This window comes from Bubalus bubalis, chromosome 7 (genome assembly GCF_019923935.1).
Source record: "Bubalus bubalis isolate 160015118507 breed Murrah chromosome 7, NDDB_SH_1, whole genome shotgun sequence".
In the NCBI taxonomy this organism is placed as follows: Eukaryota; Metazoa; Chordata; class Mammalia; order Artiodactyla; family Bovidae; genus Bubalus; species Bubalus bubalis.
In genome coordinates this window covers 55,001,357-55,024,188 of record NC_059163.1, presented here as the reverse complement: position 1 = coordinate 55,024,188, position 22,832 = coordinate 55,001,357, and the positions used below count along the sequence as shown (strand labels likewise).

The 22,832-nt window shown below is 38.2% G+C and overlaps 1 pseudogene; it reads left to right on the top strand.

Annotated features, from left to right (window-relative positions):
- Positions 1 to 630: 630 nt before the first annotated feature.
- On the top strand, positions 631 to 12,495 carry LOC112586119 (annotated as a pseudogene).
- The last annotated feature ends 10,337 nt before the right edge of the window (positions 12,496 to 22,832 follow it).

Genomic DNA, 22,832 nt, shown 5'->3' with positions numbered 1-22,832 from the left:
CCAAAGAAAGTGGATATGTAGTTACTAAGTGTAGCAGCTTGACCTTTTTTCTAGAAAGGTACTTCTCAATTTCAAAGAACATACAATTCTGAAAATGATTCAATATAATAAAGCTCTTTCAGAGTTTAATGGTTATTAGAGAACTTTGACATTGCTGGAAAAGCAAATGAGGGCTTAAGCAATGATGTCCTTTAATATCAAGTGGGTGTAAATAATTTTTTTTAAGTGTGGAAGAAATTGACAGACAAGATGGCATACTTCTCTTAATTAATTCTCACTAGCAACTTTGTGAAATCATACACTTACCAAAGTCAAATTTTAACTCTAAAATGTTTTTAAAATTTCTTATTTTGTTATTATTACCCATCTACATTTTACTTTTCTCTTTGTTCTCTTGTACTTCTTAACTCACATCCTGAAAGGATAAGAGAAAATGAACTGGCAAAGTCTGTCAGAATATTATCTTAGTTTTTTGATATAAAGTCGTTGTCAGTTATTGTCATTGTCATGGTGAGGAGTCACTGTGTAGTGCGGAGAGCCCAGTCTGGTGTTCTATAATGACCTGGAAGGATGGGATGGAGAGCGGAGGAAGGCTCTACAGGGATATATGTATATTTATGACTGATTTGTATTGTTGGCCACGAATCGGGGCGACCCGGGCACAACAACAAGGAGGTCGAGACCGAAGGGGGCTCGGAACTGGAGGGGACCGCGCAGCCACCGCCACCCAGGCAGCCGCTGCACCCGGTGCCCGGCGGCTACTCGGGGCCTGCCGGACATTATGTCATGGACAATATTACCATGCAGAACCAATTCTATGAGACGCAGGTCATCAAGCAAGAGAACGAGTCAGGCTACAAGAGGAAACTACTGGAAATGGACCAACAGCAGCAGGCCTATTGCCCAGAAGTGAAGACAGAGATGAAGCAAGAAGCACCCACCAGCTTCCTCCCACCCAAAGCATCTCAACACAAACCAGACAGACAGCAAATCCAGAGTCGCAAGAGGCCTTATGAACAAAACCGGGAGGGGGGTACTTTGAGCACCAAGAGGATATGAGGGGGCGATCTCCTCAGCCTCCGGCTGAAGAGGATGAAGATGACTTTGATGACACCCTTGTGGCCATTGACACATATAACTGCGACCTTCACTTCAAGGTGGCCCGAGATGGGAGTAGTGGCTACTGGCTCATGATTGAAGGCTTTGCACACCTGTGGTCAGGAGCCCGTGCCGGCTACGGGGTCAGAAGGGGGCGTGTGTGCTTTGAGATGACGATCAATAAATAAATCTCTGTGAAGCACCTTCCGTCTACAGAGCCCGACCCACACGTGGTCCGCATTGGTTGGTCCCTGGACTCTTGCAGCACTCAGCTAGGTGAAGAGCCTTTCTCCTATGGCTACGGAGGCTCTGGGAAAAAGTCAACCAATAGCCGCTTTGAAAACTATGGAGACAAGTTTGCAGAGAATGATGTAATTGGCTGCTTTGCGAGGATAAAGCGTCTGCATGCAATGCACGAGACCCGGGTTCGATCCCTGAGTTGGGAAGATCCCTTGGAGAAGGAAATGGCAACCCACTCCAGTATTCGTGCCTGGAGAATCCCATGGACAGACGAGCCTGGCGGGCTACAGTCCACAGGGTTGCAGAGTCGGACACGACTGAGCAACTTCACACACATGGAAGAAACCAATACAACATTGTAAAATTTTAAAAATAAATGAAGAAATAAAGAAGAAATAAAAGCTGTATTCTATTCCATAAATTCCATCACATCATGGCATATACATGGGGAAAAAGTTGAAACAGTGACAAATTTTATTTTCTTGGGCTCCAAAATTACTGTGGACAGTGATGCCGTCATGAAATTAAAAGACGCTTGCTTCTTGGAAGGAAAGCTATGGCAAATCTAGACAGCATTAAAGAAAAAACAGAGACATCACTTTGCTGAAAAGGTCTGTATAATCAAAGCTATGGTTTTTCCAGTAGTGATGTATGGATGTGAGAGCCGGACCATAAAAAAACTGAGTGTTAAAGAACTGATGCTTTCGAACTGTGGTGCTGGAGAAGATTCTTGAGAGTCCCTTGGTCAGCAAGGAAATCAAACCAGTTAATCCGAAATGAAATCAACCCTGAATATTCATCCGACGGACTGATGTTGAAGCTGAAACGCCAATATTCTGGCCACCTGATGTGATGAGCTGACTCACTGGAAAAGACTCTGATGCTGGGAAAGATCAAGGGCAGAAGAAGGGAGTGACAGGGGATGAAATTGTTGGATGGAATCACTGACTCAATGGACATGAGTTTGAACAAACTCCAGAAGATAGTGAAGGGCAGGGAAGCCTGGCATGCTGCAGTCCATGGGGTTGCAAAGAGTCGGACACAGCTTAGCAACTGAACCAACAAATGACAGCAATTCCATAAATATTTACAGAGCCAATTACTCCTTTTTAAAGATAATGATATATCTGGAAAGACATTATATACTGATACATTCACCAGGATACCTTCAGTTCCTGATATTTACTATGCAGCTTAACAGTATTCAGTGGGTAGATAATAAAATGCATTTATATTATGTGTGGCAAACATATATATGAAAACTTATTAATTTTCAGGGTGGAATTTAGTATGTATTACTTGTTTTAGTTCCAGTTCATCATGATCATATTCTATTCTCTTAGAAAAAAATATTGATACATGCCACATAGCTTCGGTAAAATAGGGTTTTACAAGGGCAAGAAGATAGAACTTTTCTTTCATATTGTTTCCTCTTCTTGATTTATTATAATGAAGTATTTTCAGAAAAACTTTCCATAAAATTATTCAGTAGAATTTTATAAATTTATGATAATGAAGCATAATTCCCATTAAGCTAAATTATTATGTCAATAATATTACTTCAATATTCTGTAAATACAGGTTTGAATGACACTGGGAGCAAGAAAATTCATGCCTGATGTTGAGGTATAAGGTAAAAATGAGATGAAGTTAAAATTATTGTTAATTATATTATCATTATTTTGCCTAACTTCTTTATTAACAGCTATTCATTTTAAAGCACAGAGTGGGAATAGCTCATATCGATAAATAAAAAGGGCATGCTGACTTTTCTAACATTTTTACATGACAAATAGCACATGAAAAGGAGATGTTCCTTAGAAATGTGTTATATATCTTATTATTATATTTACATGATGTTACTAAGAGTTATTACTTCTTAAGAAGTAAATATGATTATTTTTGTCTACATATTTGATCATTTTAATAAAGAAAATATTGCTGTAATGAAAGCAAGGAAGTTAAGAATTATGTAACAAAACACTTTGTGAATTTGCAAGAATTCTTTTTACATGAAATCTTTAGGTAAAAGATTTCAAAGAATGGGTAAAAGTAATTTATGTACCTTGATGCCTTTGCAGATAATGCCAGTAGCTTTAAACTGTTTGAAAAAAATTGTTACATTGCTGGATACATATTATAATGTCCATTCAGTTCAGTTCAGTTCAGTCTCTCAGTCCTGTCTGACTCTGCGACCCCATGAATTGCAGCACGCCAGGCCTCCTTGTCCATCACCAACTCCCAGAGTTCACCCAAACTCATGTCCATTGAGTCAGTGATGCCATCCAGCCATCTCATCCTCTGTCGTCCCCTTCTCCTCCTGCCCCCAATCCCTCCCAGCATCAGAGTCTTTTCCAATGAGTCAACTCTTCGCATGAGGTGGCCAAAGTACTGGAGTTTCAGCTTCAGCATCAGTCCTTCCAATGAACACCCAGGACTGAACTCCTTTAGGATGGACTGGTTGGATCTCCTTGCAGTCCAAGGGACTCTCAAGAGTCTTCTCCAACACCACAGTTCAAAAGCATCAATTCTTTGACACTCAGCTTTCTTCACAGTCCAACTCTCACATCCATACATGACCACTGGAAAAACCACAGCCTTGACTAGACAGATCTTTGTTGGCAAAGTAATGTCTCTGCTTTTCAATATGCTATCTAGGTTGGTCATAATTTTCCTTCCAAGAAGTAAGTGTCTTTTAATTTCATGGCTGCAATCACCATCTGCACTGATTTTGGAGTCTCAAAAAATAAAGTCTGACACTCTTTCCACTGTTTCCCCATCTATTTCCCATGAAGTGATGGGACGGGATGCCATGATCTTCGTTTTCTGAATGTTGAGCTTTAAGCCAACTTTTTAACTCTCCTCTTTCACTTTTATCAAGAGGCTTTTGAGTTCCTCTTCACTTTCTGCCATAAGGGCGGTATCATCTGCGTATCTGAGGTTATTGATATTTCTCCCGGCAATCTTGATTCCAGCTTGTGCTTCTTCCAGCCCAGCGTTGCTCATGATGTACCTAGCAGTCAGAATATTAAGTATGAGATAATTAAGTGATACAGCAAATGGTGAAAAAGCAAGTGTTGTGCAGAATAACTACTACTCTTAAATTTACAGAGTAAATTTAAGGCAATATGCTCCATTTCATTTCCTAAATATTTATTGAACCATATGTAACCTCTCTTTTGTGAGTTCATAAATAAGTATAGTCAGAAAAATAAACTCTTCTTCTCAGTGTAGGAGAAGGCAATGGCATCCCACTCCAGTACTCTTGCCTGGAAACTCCCATGGATGGAGAAGCCTGGTAGGCTGCAGTCCATGGGGTCGTGAAGAGTCAGACACGACTGAGCGACTTCACTTTCACTTTCATACATTGTAGAAGGAAATGGCAACCCACTCCGGTGTTCTTGCCTAGAGAATCTCAGGGACAGGCAAGCCTGGTGGGCTGCCATCTGTGGGGTCGCACAGAGTCGGACACGACTGAAGCGACTTAGCAGCAGCAGCAGCTCAGTGTTAAAGTGGTCAAGAACGACCATGTAGAGAATGCAGTGAAACAGAATCCAATTGAATTTCTAGTTGACCTACAAGGAAGTATGCTTTCCAAGTATATGCCTCTTTACAGAAAGCCCCACAGCCTCTTCAACTGACTGTTATTAGTGTATACTATCTGTAGCTTTCCTTATTTTATATCTAGCACTCCAAACTGGATTTAAAATCTGCCAAGGAAGTTGTACATCGTCTGTTTATCTGGTGTACCATACACTGAGGAAATGTTCTCTACATATCTGTTGATTTTGTATGGAATAGGAACCTGTATTCTACTCTCTGAATTGATTATTGTCCTATGATAAAGAAACAAGTATACCATCTTTGAAAAAAGAATGATAAATTATAAGTAAATGCTAAGTGAACTGTTTTTTCAAGGTTCAATTATATTCTCTATGCCTTATTTAATTCTGTAAGTCTATTATGTAATTTGGCTAAGAACTAACTATCCAAGGTTGTCTATATTTTACTCCCACTGTATTGTTTGATTCAGAAGTTGATTTTCTTAAATTATCAGATACTCAATACATGCTCCATCTCGTGCAAATGATGACTAGATTTTTTTGGCAAGCTTGTAGTTTTAAAAATGAATCCAGCCATTGACTGGTATGCTTTAATTGCTGTAATTTAAATAATTAATTCTATATTTAGAAAATGAGTTCAAGGTGATGTGTGATTAACCATGTTTAATGAAGTCATTACCTGATTAAAAAGCATTTCATGCCCATGACTGATTATATCCAAATGCTAGTCAATTTGATTTAAATTGTCTATATATATTTGAATTTGTTACAGTTTTTTGTTGTACCTACTATGATGAAAACTTGCACTGATATTCTATTATGGGTTATTGCTTACGCTTTATATTTATCTTTACTAGAAGTACAGTATACGAAATAGTGTTCAACTCCACTAGAAACATCTTCAGGGAATGTTTTTGACTTAGGAAATGGTTTCATTTTGGAAGGTTTAACTTTTAAAAATAAAAGGGATTAGTTCAATTAAGAACATGACTCTTTAGTGATCAAGCAGATGGTTGAATATCTGAAGCACTTTCTTATACATCAACTCTAGCTCAAATCTTCAGATATATAATGTATCAAACTTCAGTGTGCCTTGAGAAAGTACAGGATTTTAAAGAAAATAAGTTTTTGAAGTGTTTTTAATAATAAAACTCAAGAGTAAGAGAATATTTTTTCCAGAAGACAAGTACCAGCTACTTTTCTTCTACACTGAACACAGAACAAGAGAAAACATAATTAAACTAAGAAATGAGTTATTTTAGGTCTTAGGGTTGCTTTGAAATTATAAACTCATTCTGCTATATGCTACAATGCATTACTGAGGTTAGAGTATGATACTTTTTGGGTAGAGAATTTTTAGAGGCTTCCTGATGTCTCATGTGGTTTAGTGATATTGCCTGAGTTACTACTTGAAGTAGTCAATAACTTTTTAAGGTTGCTTCTTCAATAGGCAATCTTATAGTGCTACAGTATGAAATTTTCATATTTTTTAGTGCAAAAGCATACTTCAAAGTAGAACAGGCCATTGTTTATACTCAGCCCTGATGACTGTGATATTTGACATCTACAAAAAATAAATATCTACATATGCACACGTACATATATATATAAATCAGTTATCTTCACCTGTACTTTAAAAAAATATTCTGAAAATTTTAACATCTGAGGATAACAGGTTTTTCAATGGTTCCTGTTAAATTGCTGTCATTGGTTGACAAACAAAACCATAAGCACATATCCTAGAAAAATATGCTTTAGATTTGTTGTATAATGCATACATTTTGAAAATGTACAGGCTGATCAGGGTTTCTCAACCTTGGCACTGTTGATACTTCAGGCTGAATAATTCTTTGTTGTGGGAAGTTGTACTGTGCATTCTAGGATGTTTAGAAAAATCTTTGGCCTTTACCCTCTAGATTCCAGTAGAATCCTCCCCAACCAAAATCAGGACAAAAATCACTCCATATATTGTCAAATCATCTTTGGAAGGAAGAGAGTGGTGGTTGAAAAATTGCCTTAGTTGAAAACCACTGAGCTAGATAATAGTTAATATATATCAGCATTGGTTTTTGTTAATATTTATAAGCATAAATGTATTATCCATGATTATTATATTATAATATAAAGGAATAAAACTAACATAGTCTCTGGCATACAGGATCACCTGAGATATACTTTTATAAAAGTGAATAAATAAATGAATGAATTAGCATTAAAAACAGTAAATACATAGAAGAAAAATAGAAGTTACAGTGAACCACTGATTTGTCTCAATTTGTTAGAGCAGTGTTAGAAAACTTATATACCCTGTGTGTGTTCAGTCATGTCTGACTCTTTGTGACCTCATGGACTGTAGCCAGTCAGACTCCTTTGTCCTTGGAATTTTCCAGGCAAGAATACTGGAGTGGGTTGCTATTTCCTACTCCAGGGTATCTTCCCAACCCAGGGATTGACCTTGCATCTTTTGTGTCTCCTTCATTGGCAGGCAGATTTTTACCACTGTGCCACCTGGGAAGTCCACACTTTATTTAACTTGTAGGTTCATAGGGGATGGCAGAGAATGAGATGGTTAGATAGCATCACTGACTCAATGGACATGAATTTGAACAAAATCCAGAAGATGGTGGAGGACAGAGGTGCCTGACATCCTACAGTCCATGGAATTGCAAAAAGTCGGACACAGTTTAGCAACTGAACAACGACAACATCTATAGATGGTGTTTATTACTTCCTTCTTCTGAGCACTGTTTTTATGTTTCCTGTCCTTACCAGACAGGGATTTCAGCTTAGAGATGTGATAAAACTTCATTCCCAAGGGATCTGAGCCCTTGGTAAAGCTTTTTCTATAGTGCCGTAGTGGCTTTTATTCAATTTTAACACTTGTTATGATCATAGACTATGACAATAAAAGAGAATCCTAGAATCCTCTTTTTATCATTCATATTCTTCTTTGTTCCTCTTTATTTTCCACCTTTATCATACATTTCCCAACATTCAGGGTAACTGTGTTGGGCATCCATCATACTGTCTTCCATATCACAATCTTAAATGAAACACCCCCACCAGACCAAGTTTGATACTAATCCTCTCATTGTATTTCTTACAGCCTCCTTGCTATGTGGCCAGACTTTCTCATCTGCCAACACACTGATGCAGAGGTTCGCCATAAGCCACTTTTAGGAGAAACAGGATTAGACATACAACTCAAAATTCTGCCTTTTGAAAGAAATGTCTGAATCGATTACTCAGTCTTCTAGTGTAACTTCTTTGTAGATGTTTTAAATCAGAGTATACCATCTTATTAAATTTTTCATTTTATTTCTGTCATACATAATACTCAGGTTTCTTTCTTCTCAGTCATATGATACTAGAGAACTCTCCAGAAGTGTATATTATGTGAGAAAGCTTAGATGTTAGTATGGCCAGAGAGGGCATGCCAGGAGTGAATGCAGTTTGTTTACTAAATGTGTGTGGTCTCAGAACCAGCTTATGTCTGGTCTCAGATACTTCTTTTTTTTAAATTATGAATTATTGCTAGGCAAGTTCAGTATTCGGGCTAGATAGATATCATCATGTATATTATGGCCAGCTTACTTTGTATAGTTACTTGGTGTCCCTGGTCCAGAGATCTGCCTCTGTCTATGCTTAATTTATAGCCAAGAGCCATTTCTCAAAAGAAAATAGTTGCTTATGAAACATTACTTTGCTCCAAGAGCCCAGTGTCCTCTGATGTCATTCCTATGGTCTCTTACAATGCAAGATCAGTTATAGATTCTTGGATCATGATTTTATGAGTTGAATCATAATGATGTAAAAAGATAAAGCTGCTTTTACTGCAGTCTAAATGTGGAAATTCTTCCCTTTTTCCAAGCCCTAATATAAACTGGAGGTATATCACATGATCACCAAAGTTTAGAAAAACCAAGAGTATGGGGGTTTTTGTTCTTTATTAGTGATGAGTATGGAGAAGGCAATGGCAACCCAGTCCAGTACTCTTGCCTGGAAAATCCCATGGATGGAGGAGCCTGATGGGCTGCCATCTCTGGGGTCGCACAGAGTCGGACACTACTAAAGCGACTTAGCAGCAGCAGCAGCAGTGTTGAGTATGCAGTTTGCTGGGTATTCTGACAAGTTCCAGACCCCTGGGCCCCCTGAGGCTAAACTGAATAATAGTCTCCTTTATATTCATAAGACTTACCTACCACCTTTTGATATGCAGATATCTCAGGTAACAGGCTATTTTCTTTACTCTCAATTCTGTTAGGATGATGTCAATAGTTTAAAGGTATGAGTAGCAGTCATTGTTTCTCTGGACTAACTGTAGCACAGATCAAGACGATGTAACCTTGGTACTGAAGGATGAAGTCTAGTTTTCTTTCATTAAAAAAAGATGAAACAAAGACTTTTTCTCAGAAGCCAAAGAAGAGAATTCATTCCCAGCAGCTGAACTATAAGAAATAATAAAGTATATCAAATAGAAGAAATATACCTGAAAGGAACTTGTATAGGCACACAAAACAAAGATGACAGACTATAAACATGCTTAAAATGAAGGTAAATGTCAAAGACTTCAAAATGATTTTTAATCAATTTGAAAAATAATTGTCTAAAGCAAAAATAATAGCAAGTCATTATGAGTATATATACTATATAATGATAAAACTCAGGACAGCAATGGCACAGGAGACAGGAAGAAGCAATAATTTGGTAAGTGCAGCATATTCAGAGACTTCAATATAAAACTACATTTTTTTTCTTCTTGTTCATGTACTTTCAGAATTTTTTTCCTGATGGAATGCACAAATTATATCTTTTTATAACAAATCTGTGAAATTGTTTTACTGTAAATACCTCTTTCTGGATTTACTTTGTTGTGCTGGCATCTGGCTTAAATTTTTATTCTAGGGAGTTTTCACAGTAACTCTTTCAGGTGAGGAAGCCTCTGCCTGCCCTGAAAAGTGAGGATAGGTTGCTTTGGCAACCAAAGGAGACTCAATGATTTTTGTGCTTCTTGTACTTGGAGTCTCCAAATCTTCCTTTAAATATCTATTCTAGTTCTCAAAATTCTCTTGCCTGACAGGGTACTAAATTTTGCATAAAAAACTTGGTAACTCTGAAATCAATTAAAAGTGTAAATCCATAGAATAAAAAATGTACATGAATCCTTGAGGCTGTAACTGGTAGTTTTTTTTAGCACAATTTAAGGAGCCTTGGTTTTCCACTAACATTCTATTCCACTTATTCATCATTTCCTAAGAACAACTTCTAAGTTTAGTGGCATGCTTCTGCTGCTAAGTCACTTCAGTCGTGTCCGACTCTGTGCGACCCCATAGACGGCAGCCCACCAGGCTCCCCCGGCCCCTGGGATTCTCCAGGCAAGAACACTGGAGTGGGTTGCCATTTCCTTCTCCAATGCATGAAAGTTTAGTGACATAACTATTCATTATTTCTCAATGTTCGACTCTTTGCGACCCCAGGGACCCCTTCAGGCTCCTCCATCCGTGGGATTTTCTAGGCAAGAATATTTGAATGGGTTGCCATTTCCTCTTGCAAGGGATCGTCCTGACCCAAGGATCAAGCCGATGTCTCTTGTGTCTCCTGCATTGAACAGGTAGAGTCTTTATCAGCTGCACCACCCGGGAAGCCCCATGATTTAGGGAGGGCTCAACAGGGATGTTGTATTAGTTGCCTTTCATTGCTGTAACAAGTTACCAAACCTACTTACCTTAAAGCAATGAAAATTTTCTTACAGTTTAATTTCCCTGAGCTAAAGTGCCAACTTAGCATGGCTGATTTCTTCGGGAGATTTTGCTGGGAGAATTTGTCTGCCTTTTTAAACTTTCAGTAGCCCCCTGCTTTCATTGATTGGCTCATGACCCATTTCTCTTATCACTCCAGCCTCCTGTTTCCACTGTGACATCTCTTAATACTATGTCTTTAACCTTTTTTGTCTCCCTCTTTAAGATCCTTGGATTGCATTTTGGGTCCAGCAGGTAATTCAGGATAATCTTTTACTCCCAAGGGCTTCCCTGATAGCTCAGTTGGTAAAGAATCTGCCTGCAATGCAGGAGACCGCGGTTGGATTCCTGGGTCACGAAGATCCACTGGCGAAAGGATAGGTAACTAACTCACTACAGTATTCTTGGGCTTTCCTTGTGGCTCAGCTGGTAAAGAATCCACCTGCAATGAGGGAGACCTGGGTTAGATCCCTGGGTTGGGAAGATCCCCTGGAGAAGAGAAAGGCTACCCACTCCAGTATTCTAGCTTGGAGAATTCCATGAACTGTACAGTCTATGGGGTCTCAAAGAGTTGGACATGAAAGAGTGATTTTCACTTTCACTCCCAAGAAATGATTTGATTTAATCATACTTATAAAGTCTTTTTTGCCACGTAAAGTGTTGTTCATAGGTTCCAGGGATTAGATTGTAGATATCTTTAGAGCATTGCTATTCAGCCTACCACTGATGATGTGTCTCTTTCCTGCATAGTGTTGGCTGGAGCTATAACTAGAGCTGAAGGATCCAAGATGGCTTCACTCATGTTTTTGGAGCCTCAACCGGAGTGGTTAGCATTGCTGTGGATTGGCTGAGCCTCTCTGTCTCTGTGAATTCTGTCTTCATTCAAAGGTCTGACTCATGCTATTTTTCCATAGAGCTGAATCTCAAAAGAGGAAGCTACTGTGCCCTTCTAAACCCAAACCTTATAGTGCACACTTATATATATCACTTTCAGTTCATTCTGTTGTCAAAGCTAGTTACAAAATCAGCCTAGAATAAAGGAGAAAAAATAAAAGAAATGGCCTCACCTCTTCATGAGTGAAGTGGCATGAGCATACAAACATGAGAGGAATCATTGGTATCCATCATTGCAATCTACCACATTTTTAACTAAGAAATTAGGAATTTGATCATAATATTTTTTTTCATTTAATTTACTTTAATTTTTCAGTCCCATTACAAGAAGTCATCACACTATAGACTTGAATTCATGATACCTGTTGTTCTGTCTTAAAAAATCTATGTCCCATTAGACTCAAAGCCTTCCTTGGCTTGGGTCAATGGCTACTTGATTCTCAGGGATTACAGGGTCTTTAATTAGCTAAATTATCATTGTATACCATGTGGTATCAAGTTCCTATCCTGGAATACTAATGGAGTTTTCATGGTCTTCAGACCCATCTAGGCTCAAATGAATCATATATTTCTTCCATTTCCCTAAGGATTTGTTCTCTGTCATATATTTCTGGGCCAAATTTCAATATTAGTTAAAGTTCTTTTGTCATAAACAACAGAAGTTGATTCACATAAGCAGAGAAGCAATTTATTAGAATCATGACAAGCATTTTGAAGATTTAGAAGGAAGCCTGGAAACAAAGAAACTTAGTTACAGAACGCATAATCAATGATTCCTTCAGGACTTCAGCTGGTGATGTTGATACCCCTGGCATCACAGCCACTGCATTCCTGCCACTGTCATTGATGGACTCTAGATTCTGCTACCATTTTCCACGAAAAACCTTTAGCTGTACCTATATTTTTGCATCTCTCCCTTCAGATATAAGAAAGAATATGATGAAGCCCAGGTTATGTTCTAAGATGCTGGTTTCCAAAAAGAGACAATGTCTCATCTTCTGTATATGTAGTGGAAAGTGTGGGTTGCCTTGTTCTAAGAATCATACTTTGTGTGTTAACCCACGTATAAGATTGAGCTTCCATCGCTGGATATTTAAAGAACTAAATCTTGGCAATGCTTATTATAAAATTAAATTAAAAAAAATCCAACATCAGGTAATTCCCAGCAGTCCAGTGGTTAGGACTCCATGCTTCCCCTGCAGGGGCATGGTTTCGATCCTGGTCAGGAAATTGAGATTCCCACATGCTACATGGGAAAGCCAAAAACAAACAAACAAACAAACATAAAAGTTCATTTGCTTTTTACTGCCTCACTCGAATAGGAAAACAACTGTTTTGACTTGTTATAATTATCACCATCTTTCTCTTCTAAATTATTCATCATCCTCTAACTTTGAAGCACACACACCCACACACCCACACACATGCATACACTTTACTCAAGGGTTCCTCAGTATATGGGTTTTAAAATTTATTTCTTCTTGGTGCAATTCTGTCTCTTTATTATGAGTCCCAACTACCAACTACTTACTCTCTTATAAAAATTCAAATCATGAATCAAAATGCAGAGGGTGGAAAGGAATCTCCCTTATTATTCTATATGATATTGCAAAAACATCACAACATTATAAACCTGTTTCTCTATTTAATTGTAAGCTGCCAGTCCACCATAAATAACCTTAGAGTTCTAAAGGTAGGTTTCTTGGGAAATATCAGTGATTTATATATTTCTGTAAATCAAAGAAAAAAGATGTTACTAAGTATAAGCCACAATCAAATGAATATCATCAGATCAGATCAGGTCAGTCGCTCAGTCGTGTCCGACTCTTTTCGACCCCATGAATCACAGCATGCCAAGGCCTCCCCATCCATCACCAACTCCCGGAGTTCACTGAGACTCACGTCCATCGAGTCAGTGATGCCATCCAGCCATCTCATCCTCTGTCGTCCCCTTCTCCTCCTGCCCCCAATCCCTCCCAGCATCAGAGTCTTTTCCAATGAGTCAACTCTTAGCATGAGGTGGCCAAAGTACTTCATATTTGATGCATTATTATAAACATTTTTAATTTATGAGACATTTCATGATTGACTCTTGATAAAAACCTGTTATTAGAAATTGGTAGGAAATTTGTTTTTTCCAAATTTCCTTTAGATGTCCCTTAAGTGTTGTTCCAAAGAAGTCTATTTTATGAATTCTTGGAATAGGTTGAAAGTAAAATTCTATTAATATCTAAATGATTTTAGAATATAAAACTAAGTAATGCACACTACAAATCTTTAAATAAATACAATTTGCTTCAGAAAAGAGCAGTGTAAATAATATGTAGTTCTAAACATGGAAAATAGTCATCAGAGTCTTTTAAGATAAAATTACAGGAGCATATGAAACATGTATTTCAAGAACCTCAGAATTTATCCAAAGCTGCAGAAGTATTTTTAGCAGATTTTCTAAAATGTATTAAATTACATTTGCATATGGATACAATTTAAACATATACTTCAGTCAATCTCTTTATCCTTAGTGAATTACAAAATAACAGGAAATGCTAAAAGATGTTTTACCTTTCTCTAAAGCAGATTTTGATTATAGAAGTGTACTTTATTGAACCGATTTTTGTTTATAGCACACAATTCTGTAAAATGTGTGCGTATATTTTTTAATTTAGATACATGTTCAGCTGGCCTAATGCTTATATTTTAAAAGACATTATAGAAAATTTCAATTTACAATCTATTGATTTAAAAATCATGATTATCATAAATTCTTAGATTTAAAAGGGACTTTGAACTCTTTCAGTACCTACTAAGTCAATGAGTCATTGGAAAGCTCAAAGATTGTGTTTTTAACTCATGCTTTGCTGCTAAGTCACTTCAGTCGTGTCCGACTCTGTGCGACCCCATAGACGGCAGCCCACCAGGCTCCCCCGTCCCTGGGATTCTTCAGGCAAGAACACTGGAGTGGGTTGCCATTTCCTTCTCTAATGCATGAAAGTGAAAGTGAAGTCGCTCAGTCGTGTCCGACTCTTCACGACCCCGTGGACTGCAGCCTACCAGGCTCCTCCATCCATGGGATTTTCCAGGCAAGAGTACTGGAGTGGGCTGCCATTGCCTTCATGCTTTGGTAAGTATTTAATTGGAATGGCGTCTAATTCTCTTGTGTTTCAAGCTACTCACTTTAGTTCTCTCAAATATAATTATTATAAGGTATAATTAAAGTCATATCTTTTTCATTTTCTGGAGGCTGCTTGCATTTCTTGGCTAGCAGTCCCTTCCTTATATCATTTCAGTTTCTTGGTTCAGCATCACATCTCCTCCACTTTAATCCTCCTGCCTCCCTTTTACAATAACCTTTGTGATTACTCTGGATTTACCCAGATAATATAGGATACACTTCCATCCCCAAATCCTTAACATTTGCACATTTCTTTTTACAATATAATGTAACACTCACAGGTTAAGGAGATTAGAATGTAGACATTTTTCCAAGGGGATGGGGGGAGAGTGGCGTTATTCAGTCTACCACAGGTGCCTAATATGAACCTGCAATAGGCAGGAAGCTGATGATACAGTATTAGAGAAACACTTGAATATATGTTATGAGTCTTACATTCTAGACAATAAATAATATTGGGTACTGCAAGGAGATCCAACCAGTCCATCCTAAAGGAGATCAGTCCTTGGTGTTCATTGGAAGGACTGATGCTAAAGCTGAAACTCCAGTACTTTGGCCACCTCATGCAAAGAGTTGACTTGTTGGAACTGACCCTGATGCTGGGAGGGATTGGGGGCAGGAGGAGGAGGGGACGACAGAGGATGAGATGGCTGGATGGCATCACCAACTTGAGACACATGAGTTTGAGTGAACTCTGGGAGTTGGTGATGGACAGGGAGGCCTGGCGTGCTGTGATTCATGGGGTCGCAAAGAGTTGGACACAACTGAGCAACTGAATTGAACTGAACTGAACTGAACTAAAAGTCACAACATAACGACTAAATTTAGAACTCTGAAGTCTTGTTTGATGTAGGAAGTTTCTAAAATGGCTCTAAAAGATCCCCGCCTCCTGGTATTCAAGCCTTTGTGTAATCCCCTCCAATTGTATGTGAGTCAGACCTGGAGACTTACTTGCTAAAAACGAAGGATATGGCAACAGCGATAGAATAGTATTTTCTGATAATGTAACAAAAGGACTGTGCCTTCCAACTTCTTGCCATTTTCACTTCCTCACTAGTTAGTGGTAAGGAATGCAAGCTGATGTGTTGTGCACTTCCCCACGAGGAGGCTGGTGTGTCAAGAAACTGAGGGAAACTACTGGCCAACAGTTAGGGAGGAACAAAGACCTTAGTCCAACAGCATAGGAAGAATTAAACCTTGTCAATAACCATGTGAGTGAGTTTTTAAGGCTTCTCCCTCAGTTTCAGCTTTGCCAGCAACCCAAAACAAGAGCCACCCAGCTAAGTTGCACCCAGATACCCAAGTCACAGAAATTGTGAGATAGTAAAATTTCAGTGTTTTAAGTCACCAAGTCCTGGGTCATTTGTTACATAACAGTTGTTGCTGTTTAGTAACTAAGTCATAGGTCTGACTCTTTTGTGACTTGCCAGGCTTCTCTGTCCATGGGATTTCCCAGGCAAGAATGCTAGACTGGGTTGCTATTTCCTTCTCCAAGGATCTTCCCTACATAACAGTAGATATGCAATTTTTATTTAAACTTGAATTTGAATGTTGTTGAGAATGGCAGGTACTCTATATCACACATAGTTTATACCCATCCTAGTACCTGACAATAAAACACATATAACAAAAACATATTAAATAACAATTATCCAATTTCTTTTAGTATATTTTATTTTTTGTTTCAATTTTTACTTGTTTAAATTATTGAAATATAGTGGATTTAAAATGTGTTGGTTTCACATATCGGAGAAGGCAATGGCATCCCACTCCAGTACTCTTGCCTGGAAAATCCCATGGATGGAGGAGCCTGGTAGGCTGCAGTCCATGGGGTCCCTAAGAGTCGGCCACGACTGAGCGACTTCACTTTCACTTTTCACTTTCATGCATTGGAGAAGGAAATGGCAACCCCCTCCAATGTTCTTGCCTGGAGAATCCCAGGGACGGGAAGCCTGGTGGGATGCCATCTATGGGGTCGCACAGAGTTGGACACGACTGAAGCGACTTAGCAGTAGCAGCAGTTTCACATATACATCAAAGTGATTCAATTATACATATAAGTATATATATATATATTTTTACATTCTTTACTATAGGTTATTACAAGATACTTAGTTCCCTGTGCTATAGCATAGATTACTTAAAAGTATTTTAACAGCATTTAATTAAATTATTTAAATACAGTGTCACAGTAAATATAATGAAGTAAAAGAAAAATGTCCTGTGATAGCAAATAACTGGGAAACCTCAATTAAGTACAAACATCAGAGAAAATCTCTCTGTGGATACCCTTGTTAAGGACCTGCAAAAACTGAAAGAACAATGCCAGTAAAGAGCAGAAAGAGTGTTCCAGGTAAAATAAATAATCGTGTGTAAAAGCATATAAATGGTCTGAGATATTAAAACAAAGTCAAAATAAAGAAAAGCAAAAATGTTTTCCATTTGGTTCTGGATATCAGTGGGTAATAATGAACAAGTCATATAAAATGAAAGTGAAGAAGGAACATTAAATATATGGCTTGGAATATCATGATAGAAAATAAATTTTAAATTCAAAGCAATGGAACTTTCCATAGAATAATCACAGATAAATATTGGCTTCAAAATGATGGAATGGATGACCAATTTTCTGTATCAACTTGAATGAGTCACTGGGTACCCAGATATTTGGGCTAAACATTATTCTCAGTGTGTCTGTGAGGATATGTGTGGATGAGATTAATGTTTGAATCAATAGACTGAGTAAAGGTGATTGGCCCTCCCCAATGTGGATGGAGACCACATTCAATTCACTGATGATCTGAGCAGAAAAAACAGGCTGAGGAAGGGAGAACTTGCTTTGTCTGTCTACCTTTGAGCTAGAACATTGTTCTCCTACCTTCAGACTTGGACTTGAACTGGAACATATGCCATCAGCTCTTTCATTTCTCAGGCCTTCAGACTTAGATTGGAACCACACCGCTAGTTCTCCTGAGTCCCCAGCTTTCTTAGTGCTGAACTTCAGACTTCTCATTCTCCACAATCTCGGAGGCGAAGTCTTTGTAATCTCTTTATATATATCCTATTGATTTTGTTTCTCTGGAGAACCTACCACAGTGGATGTTGTCGAACTTATCTAAAGATTATGTGGGAGGAAATAAGTCCTAAAGCAGGGGGCATAGAATTCAGAGGCCAGATTTGACTATACTATACTGGATTTGAAACATCCAGTTGTAGATTCAAGGAGAGATTTTGTTAACAGATATCACATTTTTTAAAAATTTTATTGATTATCTAATAAATAATCATCTTGTACCAAAGATATGCAAGCTCACACAGGTCTTAGAAATGTAGATCAGAAAGCCAACAGAATACAGATGGTGTATCAGTTAGATATGTTATCTCAGTAAATAACAAAATGCCTAACAGATAGTGACTTAAATATTGGGAATTAATTTACTCATATAGCAGGAATTCTGAAGGTAAAGTCTTATTATGGCAAAGTAAAGGTAAAGGCATTAGTTCATGGCAAGGTAAAGGTAAAAAACAATGTTGGGAATGTGTGTGTGTATGTGTATGTTTAATATCCCCCTTGTGATTGCGAGTTCAGTGTGGCAACTCTAACCATCATGTCAAACATGTTCAAACATAGGAAAACAGGGAGCAGCGTGGGTGAAGTCCTTTTGGCACACACCACCCTTTTATGAGAGATCCAAAATCATTCCCAAAGCCCCTCAAAAAATTCCTTTTCTTTTCATTGGTGTAAAATTAACCATAACTTCACCTCTAGACAAAGTGCTGGATCTACTTTCTTACAGAACTAGGGACTTTTTTTTTAAGTCTTTATTGCATTTGTTATAATATTGCTTCTATGTTTTTTGGCAACAAGGCATATGGGATCTTGGATTAAACATCCCCTGCACTGTGACAAACCTCAGTGCCTCCAGAAAAGTCCCCTAGAGCTAGGATCTTGGTACATAAAAAGAAAAAAGAAAAGTTCTATTTCTAAAAATCAAGAGGGAAATGACTTCAGGGTAGGCATCTAATAGAACTCCAAATGTATTCAGAAACTGTTTTAAGGCCAGGAAGTTGAAATAGTTTGATTTTAATAAAATGAAGGCAGCTATTTTCATATTAACAATTGGTTTATGAATGAACATGTGACCCAATTCTGTTCAATAAAACATAAGAAGCATTTCTGAAGTCTTCTACTGTATTAATGTTATTTTTCCTGTTATACAGAGACATCAGGGAAAAAAATTTTCCAGGCTTCTTTCTTGCTTTCAGCTCAGGATGCTATTGTATAAGAACAGAGTATTTCAAAATGTGGCAGCTACTTTGCAACCATGAGATAAAGATCGAAACACTATCAGTTACAAGGTAGCTTCTTGACTTGATTAATTCACTCAACTAATCCTCTATTATTTAAACTAATACAACTTGGGGACTCTGTTATTTGTAGCTGAAAGGACCATATATAATAAAGATTTTACTTAAATCCATAGAAATTAAGGTATTTAATGCAAAGGGAGACACTGCTAAGAAAGAGAGAAAAAGACTCATTACTGAGGGTTGGAGACATTTAGGAGTGAATAGATGAAAAACGTGCTAAGGAGACAGAGAAGTGGTAAAAGAAAAACCAAAGGAGTGGTGTGTTCTGAAAACAGGATATTTCACAAAGGAAGATATTGTGACTTTCGTGGAATGCTACTGAAAGTCTAAACATATTGAAAACAGTACTTTCAAAATAATTTTTTTCAATATGAAGGTCTTTGTAAACTTTGAAGAAGTTATCTTTGATTACTGGGAGAAAGAAGCTTTATTAGGGCACTTAAAGCTTGAGGAAGTGTGACTGTAATGTTTAGAAGAAAATCCATCAGAATGCTTGGCCATAAAGTGATACTGATGAAAGGGAGCTTCCCAGGTGGCACAAGTGGTAAAGAACCCGCCTCCCAATGCAGGAGACATAAGAAACATGGGTTCAATCCCTGAGTCAGGTAGATCCCTTGGAGAAAGTCATGGCAACCCACTCCAGTATTCTTGTCTGGAAAATCTCATGCACAGAGGATCCTGGAGGGCTACAGTCCATAGGGTCACAAAGTGTCAAACTTGACTTGAGCAACTTAGCACACAATATTGAGGAAAGAAGTAAATGAAGTGCCTTTAGTCATTATCTAGCGGAATGTACTGAAGGAAAATTGCATAGTGATGAGGTTATAAGCACCAGGAGAAACTGATGATACTGGAGAAAGTAGAAAACACAGGAAAAGTACTCTTAAGGAGATAGTCTATGGAGTGCAGAAGAATAAATTAGCCTCTGAGGGAGGAAGAGTCGTTTTATTCATTGAAACAAGGAGAAGATGTGATGAGGAGGCAACAAAATTTCTTAGTTTGTGACAAGGTGAGGCACCAATTAACAACTGGTCCATTATTCTCAGAGAAGGATCATATGTCTTCCACCAATTCAGATGTTAGTCTAATTGGAAAACACCCTTGCAAACATACCCAGTGATAATGATTAACCAAATATTCTGGGCACCTCATGGTCCATTTAAGTTGACACATAAAATTAAGGATCACAGTCATTATGGAAGAGGGATGAAAGACTGTTAAAAAGGTGTGAGGAATCATACTTGGCTTCAGTTCAGTTCAGTTGCTCAGTTGTATCCGACTGTTTGCGACCCCATGAATCGCATCACGCCAGGCCTCCTTGTCCATCACCAACTCCCGGAGTTCACCCAAACTCATGTGCATCGAGTCCCTGATGCCATCTAGCCATCTCATCCTCTGTCGTCCCCTTCTCCTCCTGCCCCCAATCCCTCCCAGCATCAGGGTCTTTTCCAATGAGTCAACCCTTTGCATGAGGTGGCCAAAGTATTGGAGTTTCAGCTTCAGCATCAGTCCTTCCAATGAACACCCAGGACTGATCTCCTTTAGGATGGACTGGTTGGATCTCCTTGCAGTCCAAGGGACTCTCAAGCATCTTCTCCAACACCACAGTTCAAAATCATCAATTCTTCTGCACTCAGCTTTCTTCACGGTCCACTCTCACATCCATACATGAGACAGACCTTTGTTGGCAAAGTAATATCTCTGCTTTTTAATAGGCTATCTAGGTTGGTCATAACTTTCCTTCCAAGGAGTAAGAGTCTTTAATTTCATGGCTGCAGTCACCATCTGCAGTGATTTTGGAGCCCAGAAAAATAAAGTCTGACACTGTTTCCACTGTTTCCCCATCTATTTTCCGTGAAGTGATGGGACCAGATGCCATGATCTTCGTTTTCTGAATGTTGAGCTTTAAGCCAACTTTTTCACTCTCCTCTTTAAAAGGCTCTTTAGTTCTTCTCACTTTCTGCCATAAGGGTGGTGTCATCGGCCTATCTGAGGTTATTGATATTTCTCCCGGCAATCTTGATTCCAGCTTGTGCTTCCTCCAGCCCAGCATTTCTCATGATGTACTCTGCATAGAAGTTAAATAAGTAGGGTGACAATATACAGCCTTGATGTACTCTTTTTCCTATTTGGAACCAGTCTGTCATTCCATGTCCAATTCTTACTGTTGCTTCCTGAACTGCATGTAGGTTTCTCAAGAGGCAGGTCAGGTGGTCTGGTATTCTCTTTCAGTATTTTCCACAGTTGTTGGTGATCCACATAGTCAAAGGCTTTGGCATAGTCAATAAAGCAGAAATAGATGTTTTTCTGGAACTCTCTTGCTTTTTCCATGATCTAGCGGATGTTGGCAACTTGATCTCTGGTTCCTCTGCCTTTTCTAAAACCAGCTTATACATCTGGAAGTTCATGGTTCATGTATTGCTGAAGCCTGGCTTGGAGAATTTTGAGCATTACTTTACTAGCATGTGAGATGAGCACAATTGTGCGGTAGTATGAACCTTCTTTGGCATTGCCTTTCTTTGGGATTGGAATGAAAACTGACCTTTTCCAGTCCTGTGGACACTGCTGAGTTTTCCAAATTTGCTGGCATATTGAGTGCAGCACTTTCACAGCATCATCTTTCAGGATTTGAAATAGCTCAACTGGAATTCCATCACCTCCACTAGCTTTGTTTGTAGTGATGCTTTCTAAGGCTCACTTGACTTCACATTCCAGGATGTCTGGTCTAGGTGAGTGATCACACCATGATGATTATCTGGGTTGTGAAGATCTTTTTTGTTCAGTTCTTCTGTGTATTCTTGCCACCTCTTCTTATTATCTTCTGTTTCTGTTATGTCCATACTATTTCTGTCCTTTATTGATCCCCTCTTTGCATGAAATGTTCCCTGGCTTAGGCTCAGCTAAAAAGTCAGAACATTTTCTTGTGAACAAATGTCAGACCAGCAATTCCTAATCTTACACTGTACAATTAATTCTTTGAATTCAAGGCAACATTTACTATCTATTCTCATTACATTATCTCAGTTTTACACAAGAATACCTTTCTTCAAATTATGTTAATTGTGTTTTTAAAGTGCTTATATTCTCCCTTCTGACACCTCTGATCTGTAATTCTGGTGAACCTGTCTTTTCCATGGGCTTGGCATTCAACATGGGTCAGCACTGGGCCCATAGCAGAGGTCAGAGGTATATGGAACATCACTGATCCTTAGCAGTAGCAATAATTGGCAGATATTTTAAGAATTTTTTTGAATAATTCTCATTGTAGATCTCAAAATTAAATCAGGTTCATGATTTCAGGACAATCTAAATTTTCATAAATTTTTCCCAAGACTAATTGTAAAGGTGGAAATTCCCTCACGTTTTCATTAAATATAATTTAAATGTATATTATATTTATAGCAATGTAAATATTATGTATATTATTTATAGCAATGTAAATCTGGTTTCTATTTTTAAATGACAATCTGGTCACATTCAGTGTTTGTTCAGTTTGTTCTATTTCATAGCAGTGAAGTATGCTTTAGTCTATTTTCAGGGGAAAATACAAACATATTTTAAAATCAATTCATATTTCCTGGTGCCTGTCTAAGAACTGACCAGGAAACCAAGAATGTGAACTCTGGAGTGAATCTATTTGGGTTTTCATTCTGGCTCTAGTATTTGTTAACTATATGATCTTTGAAAAACATGTTGTGTCCTCTCTATATGAAAGGGTTGTGTCTTAGTTCAGCCTGGTATAATAAAGTATAATAG